The sequence below is a fragment of the Hemitrygon akajei genome, unplaced genomic scaffold, assembly GCF_048418815.1.
Source record: "Hemitrygon akajei unplaced genomic scaffold, sHemAka1.3 Scf000116, whole genome shotgun sequence".
NCBI classification, from domain to species: Eukaryota; Metazoa; Chordata; class Chondrichthyes; order Myliobatiformes; family Dasyatidae; genus Hemitrygon; species Hemitrygon akajei.
In genome coordinates, this window is record NW_027332002.1 from 824,230 (window position 1) to 841,291 (window position 17,062).

Sequence of the window (17,062 nt, forward strand, 5' to 3'; positions counted from 1 at the left end):
GCATTAAATGTCATAATTTCACTACAAGCAATTCCTTCAGCAATTTTACGTCAAATCATGGAAATCGTTGTGTTTATGGGGCGAGCGACCGGTCACCGGTACATGAGTCGGGGAATATCAGATCCCTGCTTCCTAGCTGTTGGAAAGCCGCAAACCCACTGCCACTTCTGTCTATTATTGTCCAACCGGAGCGCACGGACAATCCGCACAAACTGAATTTCTGCTTTTCACTTTCTAAATAACTAGACGCTGCATAGCATTGGTAGAATGGTGGGCATTCAGACATTTGCAGCAAACGATAATTCTGTGTTGTGTTATTTTTTTCTTTCACTCTCCAAATTTCCTGTAGTTAATTTAACGGCGATTGTGATCCTATCTCGGGGAAAATGCGGACTCTCCAAATGCATCACCCGTTACCTGGTTGGAATGGCAGCAGCGGATATGATGGTCGTTGTATTTTTCGGTTTACTGCAAGAGACCAACAATATCTACGTTTATTCCAGATCCCTGCTCATCACTCCTGTATGCGCCGTTATTGGTGTATTTTTTCTTGTGACGAGGGACTGTTCTGTTTGGTTTACGGTCAGTTTTACCTTTGATCGCTTCATCGCAATATGTTGTCGAAAGCTCGGGGAACGATACTGCACTGAGAGAACAGCAACGGTGGTTATCGTGACCGTTATTGTATTCAGCTGTGGGAGATGTGCCCCGTTTTACTTTGCCATTGAGCCTTATGTCATTATTGACAACGTGCCGTGGCGTTGCGCCCTCACTCATGAATACGCTACTTCACCCGTGTGGAAAGGAATGGAATTTCTAGATGGCATTTTAACACCGTTGCTACCAATCGGCTTAATTCTTGTCTTCAATGGGTTAACAGTAAAACATATAATTGCGGCAAATAGAGTCCGCAGAGGTCTTCGGAGGAGCAGAGATAAAGAGAAAGATACTGAGGTGGAAAACCGTAGAAAATCGATGATTTTATTGTTTGCAATTTCAGCTAATTTCATATTGTTTTGGATGCCCTATGTAGCTCATTCCCTGAAATGGCAAGTGGAAAATTACTTTTACCAGGACAGATATTTCAGTTCCCCTGTATATATACTACAGCAATTTGCGGCAATGTTCCAAATTCTGAGTATGTGCACCAATACTTGTATCTATACACTGACACAGAGGAAATTCAGAAAAGAATTGAAGAATGGAGTGAAGTGTGTGTTTACGTTAAATGGCCATCTCTGTAGATAACTCCCACTCCAAATGCAATTCGACGGAGTTTGAAAATTAGTAGATTTCGCAAATATGTCATAAATTCAAACATTTATGTCCCTGGCCATCATCAAAATAATGAATTCCAAACTATCGCAGAGAGTTGACAATCATCCGGGAGATGGTACCGCAACATAAAATGCAGAACCAACAGGCTCCGTGACAGTTTCAGCCACCATGTCATCAGACTGATTAACTCACGCTGATATCAGTGTTTTCCTGTGTTACGTTGACTGTTCGGTTTCTTACAATTTTACATTTCTAGGATTGCACATTGTACATTTAGATGGAGACGTAACCTAAAGATTTTTATTCCTCATGTATGTGGAAGAAATAAAGTCAATTCAATCTCAAGGGGAGGAATGACTTCGGGATATCTCGGGGTTCAGATGTTTCCAAATGTTCAGAGTCGGGTAAAAGAGAGTAAACGGAAAACCTTTTAAACACAGGGAGAGTGTGATAGTGACACAGCTGCGAAAGGGAGGACACTGTGAAGGAATTGTATGTTAATAGACTGTGATTGGAACTCAGAAGTAGGAAGGGAAGCGACACTCGTTTGGGAGAATTCTGTAGAGAGTTTCCTTCACCAAAACGAAAACAACAACCAGAGACAGTGACTGATCCGGAGATAGATTTTGGACTGGTGCCATTTTGATATGGTTGTTGTCACAGGCAAATTAAACTTCACCGATATTCATGGGCACTTCGTCTGTTTACAAAGGTTTGGACGTGACAGAATTTCTCGGTTCCGTCCGAGAAGGAGTCTTATCACAATGAGCGGGCTGGCGGACTAGCGAACAGTCCATCCTAGATCTGGTACCGGAAAGTGAAACGGGTTGGGTAACAGATCTCTTTGCGGGTCAGCATTTCAGAGCGATAGAGCGCAGCTATTCGACATTTACTAATACCTTACACTGGGGTAGGAGCAGACAGTATAGAATGTATTTAATTGATGCTATTTGATAGGAACTTGGTAGACAAATTTGGGACAGATTTTGTTCCTTCTAATCCACAACGGAAATATGGAGGTTTTTAATGGGAGACTAGATTGGGTTTCAGTCTAGGCTTGTTTCATTGAGGCGGGAACCTAAAGTCAGCCTGGTTAGAAAGAGATAAGGATCACATCTTCAAGAAAAAGAAAGGAATATATTTAAGGTTTGGGAAGAAAGAATCAGGCAGGGCTATGGAAAGACACAGTGTAGCCAGGAGGAATTTAACAATGGACTTTGAAGAGTTCGAAGCGGGCATGAAAAGGCCTCGAAGGTTTAAAACAGGAGAATGACCAGATAGAGAGTGGGAGAGATGAGCGATAAAAGAGGAAGCATGTGTCTGGAGTGCAAGGAGGCAGTGAACGTCCTTACCCATACTTTGCTTCAATATTCACCAGTGAGCACGACATTGATGAATGTGGATACAGCGAAACACGACGGATGTGCCGGTACATGCAAAAGTTCAGAATTACGAGCTAGAAACAGGGAAAACATGAAAATAACTCTTTCCCCGTTGCTACAAGGGATGTAATTCAGGTAATCAGAGAAAGCGAGCGAAGATGTTGCTGCGCTTTAGGACATGACATTGGAGTCATCACTGGCCACAGAGAACGGCAAATGTTATTTTTCTTATCAAGAAATATAATGTAGTCCTGAGAGTTACAGGCCAGTGAGTCTTCGGTCAGTGGTGGGCAAGTTTTACGAAAGGTTACTTAGAGACAGAATTTATGAGTATCCGGAGAAACGCATCCTGGTTGCGGAAGGTCAGCATGGTTCTGTGAGGACAGGTCGTCCCTTATGAGTCAGTATACTTTCCATGAAAAAAGTGAAACATTGGTCGATGAAGTCAGAACAGTCGTGGTAAGGTTAATGGTTAAGGCTAATGGTTAAGCTGTTTGACTTGGTTCCATGTGGAGCACTGATTCAGACCTGGGATCGAGTGAAAGCTGGTTGCATAGATTCAGAACTGGCTGAGTAAGGGAAGTCCGAGGAGGCAGTGGATGGAGACTTTCCGCACGGTAGGTCTAATCAGCGGAACACTCTACAACTATATCTGGACTGTGATAAGCTATTAGAGTGTTCTGAGAAACAGACATTAATTTGACCATCCTGCAGCACTGGGATAATTTACAGTAATTTAGAGTCATAGGTGATGATGAAAGCAAAATACTGAATCCGGACTGAAACTGCACGCTCTCTAAACTGAAATCCCGGGTACTTATTAAATGGCAGATGCTAAGATCACATCAAAACAATCTTTTCCAATGGTACCCTGCAACTCAAAACCAGAGGTTCCATGTCTTCTGCAGCATCCTCTGGTGCTTCCCAAATAAATCAGCCTCCCAGAATGCGAATTTCAGTTCTGACAGAACACACGCCCATACAATTACCGGTAGACGGAAGGATTCAAAATGATTGAGTAATCCACAGAATAGTCATTAGATGGGCATTGTTGTTGCAAGGAATAACTATTAGTGTAAAGTGTATAAACACAACCTTAATCTTAGCCGATAAACTGCTGTACCAGGGAAGTGAAAATATGTCTCAAGGTATGAAAGCAAATGATCTCAAGGATCTGTTTGTATCAGAAATAAAAAAAAGTAAAGGGTGAAAGATCAGATAAAGTAATGACTGAGAACAAAGGCACAAAGGAACAATTATTTTTGTATGTATTTCCTCAGCAGTACAGGATGGTGAGAGGAGAACTGGGTGAGGCACATTTGTAGAGGATGAACATGACCAGGATATGTACACTATAGCATAAAACTACCGAAACCCATGAGTGCACAGGCAGCTGAATTGGCAGCTGCAGCATACCAGGTTAGAGCCAGAAAGTTTTTCACCAGAGTCTGACATACAATCTGATCGTATGTAGTTTGCAACAGACTTACAGAACATTTGCCTCTGTGGGCAGCCGGAGGGCTTGTTTCAACTGCTCGGCAGCTCCTCGCATCTGTTCTGCTATTGCAATATATATTTAAGGAGGGAAACGGAAATAATATGGATTCATAAAGGGAAATTGAAAAGTTGACGAATTGTTGGAACGTGAATAATAGCTTCTGGTTCCAGAAGGAGGAAGAAACCAAATGACCCGTTGGTACCATATTGCATGGGGACACCAGGGATGCAAACACTCCACAGAAAAGATCAAGAAAGTGGGCTGGTGGCCTAAGAAGGAGGATGGTGTTGATATTCTGTGAAAACTTGCTTGATTTGTGCATAATTTAATCCTCACAGAAATGTAAGGACAAGAGTCTTTCAACACATCAGATCGGTAGAAGGGCCTTGGACTACTTTACAAATAGATTAAATTATTTTTCTTACCGCCCGCTCCAGGAGGATACAGATATACCGTGGTAAGAATAGATAGCTTTATGACGTGGGTGAATAAATATTCACTTGCTGGGTCTAGCTCGGAGTATCGAAACGGAATAAGGCACACAAGCTTTCTCAGCTATGACAGACACAGCAAAGGACAATTCAAAATCTTTTCGGAAAGGATAGTCACTTGCTGGGGACAACCCCGGAGTACACAAATGGATTAAGGCGCACATTTCACAGCCCAGATAATGGAAGATGTCATGGCACTTTCATAAACTCCGTAGACCGCAATCAAGAGGAAGTGTGGAAAGGAAATGGGGCAACAACATGGGACAGCATTATGCTTTGATGATAATATGGAATACATTAGCATTTTCAACAGGTTACTCCCATTATAAATACATCACAGGAAGGGACATGGAAGGTTTAGAGGAGTTGTTTGGATGAAATTTGTTGGAACACAAAATCAGTGGGTTTGTGGCAGAAATGTTGGTACAACAATGATACAGTCCATGAAAGAGGCCAGTTATGTGGCAGTCCACCAAAAAGGGAAGAGGAAACAGCAGAGAAAAACCTACTTTGACTCAGTGATCAGTCTGGATTCTGAATTGTTCAGGACAAAGAGTGATGATTAGAATACACAAACCTTCATTATTAATTCGAAGCTTTTGCAGGTCTGTTTGAAATTATAGGCAAACCAAGTCCATCAGTGTACAAACTATTGACTTCCACAGATAAAATGTGGGAAGTACTGTATTAACCATCTGAAATTGGTGGAGGGAGAAACAGGAATGTTATCACCATCAGTACCAGATGTACATGACGGCCCTGACTTGGGTGACTTGAGAATGGAACAGCTGTTCCAACAATATTCGGACAAGTTCTATCAATGGGTTGATTGTCTGTTCCCTTATCCTGATAAAAAAGGGCAGTTTTGTTAACAAATCAAAAAGAAAGGAAAATATCCGTGTGCTTGTCCTCCTCCACATTTCCGAAACAAAATTGGGTGAGGTGAAATAGACGCCCTGAGTCCAAATACAACTGGGAATCCGGATTGGACGGTCTGGAAAATAAAATAAAATATGGACTTAAAATAACTTAAGATTTTCACTGGAAATAAGAGCAGATATCCCTGTTGTGTTAGAGGTTTCATTCAACATGAAGAAAATATTGTATTTCGTTGCTATGACGTTAACCGTGACTGAGACAGAGTAAGTTTGCTCCAGTGCCAGTACTGCGAACCAATGTGTCAACAGTGATATCACTGCTTGGAAAACACTCAGTGAATAACAAAAAGAAGAAGTATCTTCTCAACGGGCACGTGTGATACGATCTGACAAAGGAAAAGTAGAGGACTGAAATTTATGTTATGCACAGTAATGAAGGAGAACTTCCAGATCCAATGCACTGATACAGATGATTATCTGTGGGAGTATGTTGTTACTCAGTTGCCACCAATCCCTCACTTGACTACAACCTGGACATGTGTTGTGTAGGAGGCAAGGGAGATAATCCATCACTGGACGGAACACACTGAACAAATTAACGCACTTGCCGGTAAGGCAAATGAACTATTCAGCTACCAAGGCTTTTGGAATAAGTTTTGGAATTGGGGGACAAACGTTCAAATATATCCGTGGATAATAATAGTAACATATGCTGCTGTAATACCAATTTAATATACCCCCATAATTGATTGCTCAGTGTATATCAACCGCGACGATGGAAGGCAGAAATAATGGGGGGAAAAATCGGGCATAATTATTTCACGAAATAGCAGAGAATGCCGTCAGTATAAATTCGGCAAACTTAGTTAGTGAGCGTTAGTACTTTATATAGAATGCAATTGTTCAATTTGGCTCCATAGGAGTCCTCTGGGCAGCCAACTGAATGAGAAGCAACCTGTAATCTCGTTAGAGTCTTCTGGTGTCGTCTCTTAACTGGCCTGGACCAATCAGAGTTAAAACAAGTAAACAAAGCAGGGGTAGGCAGAGCTATGATATTATGTTGGTTGTATTCCTGTACAATGACCAGTGAAAAGGTGACCCAGATAGCTCAGGTGACGGAGAGCCAATGGGATGGAGATCCAAGAGTTCAAATAATGAGAAACACTGTAAGTATCCGGAGCAACCCCAATACGCCTGGATGATAGCACTTCAGCAACGAGAGACCAGCCATAGCAGATAAGGAGGAGCCCACGGATACGTGGTGATCGGGAGTGCGAGGAATGTCAGGCCAGCGTAGAGTGCATTTCCCTGTAGGGAAAACTCGCAGGAGACTGCGATCGGTCAGATCGCTGTGTAACCCCACCGGTCTCCACTTTCAACATCGAAAACAGCCCATTTATTGCGTCTCTCTGCCTTTAACCTGCTGATTTTTTTTTTTGAGTCCACAGAAGTACATTAGCCGCAATCCAAGAGTTTATCAGAAACATCCTCACATTCCACCCAAACCACATTCTTCAGTCCACAATTTTCCATCTGTTTATCCTTTTCTAATCACACGCTGACTCTGTCCCTGCCTGTAGGACACTGTGTACAGAATACAATAGAAAGATTGACTGTATGTGGTTCACTTTAACAGTTGTATTGGAAACGTGTGTACGAATCTTCGGCTTATGGTGGGATGGAATATCTCTACTGTCTGAGACCTGTGGAACTGATGAGCTGCTGGTCTCTCGGTGCTCTGTAACACACCATATGTGTGAGAAAGGTGCGGTTGTTCCGTACCCTGTCCCCGGACTGGAGGTGAGATCTGATTCGAATGAAGTCTTTCCCTGTGGGTAGGAGAAGGAAACTGTCAGTGAAGGAGAGCTAGAAATCAGACGGCTGTGTGGAGCGGCCCGTGCAGACAATGCAGTATTAATCTGTCAATCTCTCTCTCCTCTCTCTCTCTCTCTCTCTCTCTCCTCTCTCTCTCTCCTCCTCCTCTCTCTCTCTCTCTCTCCTCTCTCTCTCTCTCTCCTCTCTCTCTCTCTCTCTCTCTCTCTCTCTCTCTCTCTCCCCCCTTTTCTCCAATAGGTCGACGATCTCCCATCGGAACAGTACCACAAAAGTCACAGAATATGTTCTGCACAGACTCTGATTGGTGAGGAAAATGAGAAGACACCGGGGATATTGAAAAGGGACAGTCATGGGCTGATAGATTATATCAGAGAAATAGTTTCTTCCGCCCATCCAGACCATCCCGCTGTGATCTTCCACCTCGTCCCATTTATCTGCACCCTCTGTCCGTCTCTCATCCTCGTACCTACACAACCTTCACTGAAATGATATCTTTGAATCTGCAACCACCACATTCGCTCACAGTTCCTTCCACACACGCTCGACCCTCTCAGTGAATAGGATTTACCACATATCCCTATTGCATATTTCCCCTTTCACCCCAAACCTATGAATTCCAGTTGTAGATTCACTCAGAGGATGGGGGAAATCACCGGGCATTCACCCAGTCTGTAACTCTCACAATTTTATATACTTCTGTAAGAACTCCATTCATTTTCCTGCTCTCAGTGGAATAAATTCTTAACCTATTCAACCTATCCCTCTAACTCTTTTCCTCAGTCTCCGAGCTCTTCCATTCAATTTATCGCTGCACACTTTGAAACTTATTGACATTTCAAAACTGCAGGTAGCGGATCGGAACAAACCTGAATATTCCATCTACAAACTCGCCAACGTGTTGTACAGCTACAACATAACGTCTCAACTCCTGTGCTCAGTGATCTGATTGTGAAGGCCACCGTGACTGGAGCTCAATTACAGCACAGTGAGCTGCCCGTGATTATCGCTCTGTAGCCCCGCGTCTCTTTTGAAATACCGCACACTAAATCCACCTATTCAATATTTGCTTCTTAACCTGTTGTATCTTTCCTCAGAGCCCACCCCATACATGTCTGTATTAAATTCCATCTGCCATTTGTCAACCCATTTTTCAGCCAGTCAACGTCAAGCTGCTCGCTTGGATAGAGTTCCTGCCTGTAAAACGCTCCCAATCTAGGGTTCATCTTTAATTCTACTGATAGTGTTTTCCACATGGTCATCTAAATCATTAAAATACATGATAACTAACAATGGACCCAGCATGAATCCTATAGTACCCTTGTCACAGTCAATCAATCATCCACTCTCTGCTAACCCAGAAACGAACGTTCACCAATCTGTCCACAAACCGCAGTTAAAGTAGCGTGGGCGTGAAAACTTCTATTATCAAAGGCCCCAGGAATATTGTAGTCGATCTCTTTTATATGCTTAGAAGAACGTACATGTAGCGTGTTTTATTTTGATACATGTCATCAGTTGTTATTTGTGCCTTTCGAAATGACTAGAACAAGTGAAGGAAATAAATGATGCTATCTCCCCGTTCAATAAGGTGTATTCCATTTCACCTGCCGAGCTAAAGTCCCGCCCCCAATGTCACAGGTGGATGTGCTCGGCTGAATGTGAAAAAATAAGTCTGTTTGAAGTTGATTGTCGATGTTAATTATTCATTTGGTAGCCTATGTTAAAAATAAAACTGATCAGAAAATGTTGCATTTCAGAAGCTGAACCCACGTGCCTTGGAAATCAAATTGGCAATGGTGATATTAATTTCAGCTTTAACTTGAAGCATCCCTTGAGGAGACAAATTCATGGCACAGTGACAGTGTGAAGAAAAAAAACATTAATGTCAGGTTCTGTGTGGTAGGACGTCCCTGATGTGACTGACGTGGTAACCACACTAATTGCCTCAGTGAAATTGCTCTCAATTGCATATAAATGCGTAACACCGATTAACGATCCATACGAGCAGTTAGCGTACATCTGAACGCTGCTTCTGCCGGAATATGTAATATCCAGCAATTTACTACATCGCGGCCGTTTTCTATCCTGTAATTGTAGCGATAGGTGTCCCTGGTAAGATACTGGATCTGGTCACTCTCTGTGTAGGCATCGTCTTGCTTTTGTTTCGTTGCACAGCTAGGACATTCTGCCAGCACAAATTCTTCCCTCGTCTGATTTTTTTCTCTCTCTAGACTGAAGGGTTCAAGCATCTAATAGCTTTGTTTTCATCTTCCATATTTTTACCGTGTGATTTTTTTCCTGTCAATAACGTTGGTGCCGATATTGGAACAGTATCATAATTTCACCTTGCTCGGACTTCTGAATCGATACTGTTCCATGGTTCTCTACATCTATGTCTTTGTCAATACGGATACATTGACCTCACAAAAACAATACGATAGCTTTTTCAAATGATGCACCAATCTATTTTCGAGACGCAGGTCTGTTCTTCAATCTGTCAGGTAAAGAGAACGTGTGCTTTCTATCTGATTGATTCCACTTTGTTCCCACTACATATAATCCCTTCAGATGTTTCACCTCAAGTAATGGGAATGCTGTTGTTTATGGAGCGGTTGATCGTTCACGTGTGTTGTGGAAATGAGACGCCGCTCTGAACTGTCGGAAGGTCGCCAGCCCACTGTCTCTCCAGTCCATTATAGTCAACTCGCTGTAGTGCACCGACGAAGCCCAGACAGACTGGATTCCTGCTCCCCACTTCCTACAAATGTATACCCTGCAGAGCATCGAAAAAAATATTGGGAATTCAAACAGTTGCACCTAACGATGTTTCTGCTTTTTTTTCACCCCTCCCTCCAAATTTCTTGTAGTTAATTTAGCCGCGATTGTGATCCTATCCCGGGGAAAATGCGGACTCTCCAAATGCATCACCCGTTACCTGGTTGGAATGGCATCAGCGGATCTGATGGTGGTTATCATTGCTGCTTTAGTGCAACACACCAACAATATCTACATTTATTCCAGATCCCTGCTCATCACTCCTGTATGCGCTCTGATATATATCTTTGTTGTTGCAACAATAGACTGCTCTGTTTGGTTTACAGTCAGTTTTACCTTCGATCGTTTCATCGCAATATGTTCTCGAAAGCTGCAGGAAAGATATTGCACTGAGAGAACAGCAACGGTGGTGATCTTGATGATGGTTATAGTGATCTGCGGGAAATGTGTTCCCTTGTACTTTGCCATAGAGCCTTACATGATTATTGACAACATACCGTGGCGTTGCGCATTCACACACTAATACGGTACTTTACCCCTGTGGAAAATATACGAAACACTGGATAGCAGTTTTAGACCCTTGTTACCGATCGGTTTAATTCTAGTGTTCAATGGGTTAACAGTAAGACATATCATTGCCGCAAATAGAATTTGCAGAGGGCTTCGGAATATCAATGAAAATCTGAACGATAACGAGGTGGAAAAACGCAGAAAATCGATGATTTTTTTGTTTGCTATATCAGCTAATTTCATATTATTGTGGATACCCTTTGTAATTCGTTCCCTGAAATGGCAACCACAAAACTATTTTTATCAGGACAAATATTTGAGTTCTCCTGTATATATACTACAGCAATTTGGGTTCATGTTACAATCACTCAGTTTGTGCACCAATACTTGTATCTATACACTGGCACTGAAGAAATTCAGAAACGAGCTAAAGAATGGAATGAGGTATGTATTTACATTAAATGGCCATCTGTACAGATAACGTCCATCTCCAATTGCAATTCAGCACAGTCTCCGAATAAAACTGGTTTGGCAAATATGTCAAAAATTCAATCAACCGTGTGCCTGGCCATCCTTCAATCGCAAAATCCACGGAAGATTGTACACGTCAAACAGTTAAGGTAGGCCACTGGGCATTGATTGTTACATTGGTTGATTTACTCTGCACTATCGCAGAGTCTTGACAATCACAAGGGGAGGAATGGCTTGTGGACAATCCCGGGTTCAGATGTTTCAAAATGGACAGAGTCGAGTAAAAGAGAGTAAAGGTAGTGCCACTGAAAATGAGAGAGAGCACGATAATAACACAGCAGCAGAAAGCGAAGAACCCGTGGAGAGTTCGTCTATCGATGGACTGTGAGTAGAACTCAGAGCAGAAAGGGAGCAATCAGTAGTTTGAGAGAGTTCTGGACAGACCTCAGACCCCACACCCTATCATCAAAAAAAAAAAAATACTTAGACCTCGAGGAATTGTTCTGGAGATAAATTTTGGACAGGTGCCATATGAAGACGGTATTCTCGTGGGCAACTTAAACATCACTAAAATACATTGACATTTCCTCGCGTTAAAAGTTTTAGATATTCAAACTGTCACTCGGTGTCGCCGGTCAGTTAATTGTGTGTGACTGTGAGTGAGTTGGGAGCACTTTATTTATTCCCGCTCGTTATCAGCTCACAAGGTTCCACACGGTAGGCTTATTCAGAAAGTCAGAAGGCAGGAGATCCAGCGAAGTTTGGCCAGGTATATACTGAATTGGCTCGCCTGCAGAAAGCAGAAGGTCATGGTGGAGGGAGTACATTTGCATTGGAGGGTTGTGACTAGTGGTGCCCCACAAGGATCGTTTCTGTGATTTCTGCTTTTCGTGATTTTTATTAACGACCTGAATGTGGGGGCAGAAGGGTAACAGCAGCATAGATGGATATACTCCCACATACGAATCACTGATGTAGACCATGAACAGCTTCGGTCTCGGAGCAAACCCTGTGTCACGCTACTGATCACAACTTCCCAGTTTGAGCATGATCCATTAATTCATTCTCTGCCTTCGAACTGCTGACTAATTCTCGGTCCACACGAGTACATTATCCACAATCCCAGATCCTTATCAGTACCTTTCTGAAATTCCACTATCATCACATTCTTTATTTGCCAAATGTCCGGTCTGTTTACCGTTTCCCTGCTGTTGCTGTCCTCTCAGTCCCGTGCGGTGGGACTTGGGGTCTGAGTGTGTACCTCTACCTGGAGGACAGCGGTACAGCATACAATGGAAATATTGACCATCTGTAATTCAGTGTAGCAGCTCTATAGGAAATGTATACCTGGGACTTGGTCTCAGCGCGAACCGAATGTTTCAGCTGTCTGAAATTGTGGAACTGATGGGCTGTCAGTGTCTCTGTGCTCCGCAATACACCTTGTATGCGAGAGAGGAAAGGCTGCCCTGTTGCTTGTGTCTCGACAGGCAGCGATATCGGATTTGAATGAACTCTTTCCCTGTGAGTAGGAGAAGGAAACTGGGTCAGTGAGGGTGAGGTAAAAGTCAGCTGGTTGTGTGAAGAGGCCTGAGCACCCAGAGCCTATGTCAATTTGACTTTCTCTCTCTCTCTCTCTCTCTCTCTCTCTCTCTCTCTCTCTCTCTCTCTCTCTCTCTCTCTCTCTCTCTCTCTCTCTCTCTCTCTCTCTCTCTCTCTCTCTCTCTCTCTCTCGCTCGCTCGCTCGCTCGCGCTCTCTTACATATCTAACGTTGTATCTGACGCTTCTCATTCTTTTATTCACAAAGAGTCATGCTAAATCTATTCAACTGCCAATTTAAGTGTAGATTTTATTATTTGCCTGGTCTCCCCATTCATTTGGAGAGTGAACATTTCTTCTCAAATTTCGTTTGCGCTCCAGCAAATTAGAGAAGTTCATAAAAGTCTATTACATTCTTACACTTATTACTGAATAGTTTATGTTCAAGAGTCTCAAAGATTTGTAAACCTCAAGTTAAGGTGCATCTGGACTGTTGCATTCTCAGTTTCAGTCAACCTATTATAGAAAGGGTGCCGACGATTTGGACAGTGTATAGAAGACATTTGAAAGAGGAGTTTGAAGAGGAGATATAGAAACGGGAATTGCACAAACTGGTTGTTTTTCCCAGAGTGCCAGAAGCCAAAGAGCAGACAGCCAGTATCTATCTCAGAGCATCAGAATACGGAAAACCAGAGGGCATGTGGATAGGGTGAGAGGGGAAAACATTCAGAGGGACAGAGCATTCAGAGCAGACAGCCAGTATCTATCTCAGAGCATCAGAATACCGAAAACCAGAGGGCATGTGGATAGGGTGAGAGGGGAAAACATTCAGAGGGACAGAGCATTCAGAGCAGACAGCCAGTATCTATCTCAGAGCATCAGAATACCGAAAACCAGAGGGCATGTGGATAGGGTGAGAGGGGAAAACATTCAGAGGGACAGAGCATTCAGAGCAGACAGCCAGTATCTATCTCAGAGCATCAGAATACGGAAAACCAGAGGGCATGTGGATAGGGTGAGAGGGGAAAACATTCAGAGGGACAGAGCATTCAGAGCAGACAGCCAGTATCTATCTCAGAGCATCAGAATACGGAAAACCAGAGGGCATGTGGATAGGGTGAGAGGGGAAAACATTCAGAGGGACAGAGCATTCAGAGCAGACAGCCAGTATCTATCTCAGAGCATCAGAATACGGAAAACCAGAGGGCATGTGGATAGGGTGAGAGGGGAAAACATTCAGAGGGACAGAGCATTCAGAGCAGACAGCCAGTATCTATCTCAGAGCATCAGAATACGGAAAACCAGAGGGCATGTGGATAGGGTGAGAGGGGGAAAACATTCAGAGGGACAGAGCATTCAGAGCAGACAGCCAGTATCTATCTCAGAGCATCAGAATACCGAAAACCAGAGGGCATGTGGATAGGGTGAGAGGGGAAAACATTCAGAGGGACAGAGCATTCAGAGCAGACAGCCAGTATCTATCTCAGAGCATCAGAATACGGAAAACCAGAGGGCATGTGGATAGGGTGAGAGGGGAAAACATTCAGAGGGACAGAACATTCAGAGCAGACAGCCAGTATCTATCTCAGAGCATCAGAAAACCGAAAACCAGAGGGCATGTGGATAGGGTGAGAGGGGAAAACATTCAGAGGGACAGAGCATTCAGAGCAGACAGCTAGTATCTATCTCAGAGCATCAAAATACCGAAAACCAGAGGGCATGTGGATAGGGTGAGAGGGGAAAACATTCAGAGGACATGGTCAGGAAGAAATTAAAAGAAAAAAAAACAAAGACTGGTGGGTGTTTGGAATGCATATCTGGGGTGGTGTCGCTGGCATTTCTGAGGCTCTTACACAGGCAACCAAACGCACAGAAAATGGAGTGATGCAGACAACGTGTAGACAAGTGGATTAGTTTAATTAGCCATCACTGGCTCAAAGAGGCACATGAGAACGTCGGCCAAAGTCAGCATCAGAAATATCCTGCCAGACTATCCTTCTGCAATGTTCTGAGGGAATTACAAGCAGGGTAGACAAGGAAGATGCAGCAGGTGTGGTGTACTTGGATTTTCAGAAGGCATTTAACATGACGCAGCTTAGCAAAGTAAGAGCCCATGGAATTAAAGGAGAGGTACTAGCATGGGTGTAGCATTGGCTGATATGCAGACAACAGAGAGTGGGAATAAAGGAATGCTATTCTGGCTGTCTGCCGGTTACCAGTGCAGTTCCACAGGGATCTGCGTTGGAACCGCTGCTTTTTATGATGTATGCCAATGATTTGGACTATGGGATTAATTGGATTGGATTGAATACGCTTATTGTCATTTAGAAATGCATGCATTTAGAAATGATACAATGTTCCTCCTGAGTGATATCACAAAATAAAAAAAGGACAAACCAAGACTCACACTGACAAAACCATCATTATAACATATAGTTACAGCAGTGCAAACAATACCGTAAAGTCGATAGACTCAGACATGGGCGTGGTTAAGTCTCAAGTCCCGATCGACTCCAATCGTCCCGATATCAGGCAGCAAACGGGAGAAAATCTCCCTGCCATAACCTTCCAGGCACTGACAATGAGATTTATAGCTAAATTCGCCGATGGTACAGAGATAGGTGGAGGAGCAGGCAGTGTTGAGGAATAAGACAGCCTGCAGAGAGACTTAGATAGTTTAGGGGAATGGGCAAAGAAGTGGAGTTCCACGGGGCTCGGTGTTGGGACCGCTGCTTTTTCCGATGATTTGGACTATGGGACTAATAGATTTGTAGCTAAATATGCCGATGATACAACGAACGGTGAAGGGGCAGGTACTGTTGGGGAAACATCAAACATGGGATGATCCAATTATTTGGAATGTTTATAGGAGATGTCCCTCATTCTTCTGAACTCCAGGGAATGCAGCCCAAGAGCTGCCAGACGTTCCTCAAACGGTAACCCTCTCATTACTGGAATCATTCTCCTGAATCTTCTCCGAACCCTCTCCAACGGCAGTATTTCGAGAGCCTGCAGAGAAACTTAGATAGTTTAGGGGAATGGGTAAAGAAGTCCAAATGAAATAAAATATTGGAAAGTGTATGGTCTTGCACTGTGGTGAAATAAATAACTGGGTAGACTATTATTTAGACGGGGAGAGAATTCCAAATGCAGAAGTACACAGCCACTTGGGAGTCCTCGTGCAGGATACCCTAAGGGTTAAAATCCAGGTTAAGTCGGTGGTGAGAAGACGAATGCAATGTTGACATTCATTTCTAGAGGTATAGAATAAAAGAGCAGGGATGTGATGTTGAGGCTCTGTAAGGCATTTGTGAAACCACACTTGCAGTGATTTGTGCAGTACTCCTTATTTTAGAAGGGACAAACTGACATTGGAGAAGGTTCAGAGAAGATTCACGAGAATGATTCCAGGAATGAGAGGGTTACCGTATGAGGAACGTCAGGCAGCTCTTGGGCTGTATTCCCTGGAATTCAGGAGGAAGTGTGGAAGTGTGGGGTGGGGGGTGGAATCTCATATAACATTCCAAATAATTGGATCAGCCTATGTTTCATTGGCGAATGGCCTACTTCTGCTCCTATATCTTATCGCCTTATGGTCAATTATGTCAGCAAAACCACACAGATTCGAGGGACTCTTATTGTTCTGCACTGGTAGATGTTCTACCTCGACAAATAATCACTGACTAAGGAAATTTATTTGACTCTCATCCTGAATAGCTGTTCCTTCTTTCTGTGGCTGTGATCCATAATAATATAATTCTTATTCGTTGAAGACATCCCTGCAATTGTTCTGAATACTCTGAAATAATCCGTCAGTTCTCCTCTAAATTCCACCCAATGCACTCATTCTCCCCCACACACAGGGAGCCGGCCATCGCTGGAACCAGTCCAGTCAGTGTGAGGATCGTTTCTGCATTCCCACTGCTGGTGGGATAACATGCCCGAGGAAGTGTGACGAGGCCTGTAAGTAAGATTCAATCTGTATTCTCACCAGAGCCCATAACACATCTCCGAGTAAGACACCTCTACACCTCTTCTCCAATCCTCCTGCATCACGGCACAGAATTCTCTTTATTTCCCTTATTACATGATGTATCTTCACGGTAACGCTCAGAGATTTGTTCACCAGCATCCTCAGGTCCCTCTGGACAGTCACGTCTGTCGCCATGTAAAAATGTCTTTTTCCTGGTTGTCTCTCTCGGAATGGATGGCGCCACATTTCCCCACACTCTGACCATCTGCCACATCCTCACTCATCCACTTCAGTCTGCATCCCAAAACACTCTCTGCAAAGTTCCAACTACTGGTTTTGCGAGCTGAGCTCTACAATAGTGTGGAGCGGCTGGTCTGAACCTTCTGCCTTGACAGGAGTTGATGTACGTGTGGGTGGAAGGAAACTCCATGGT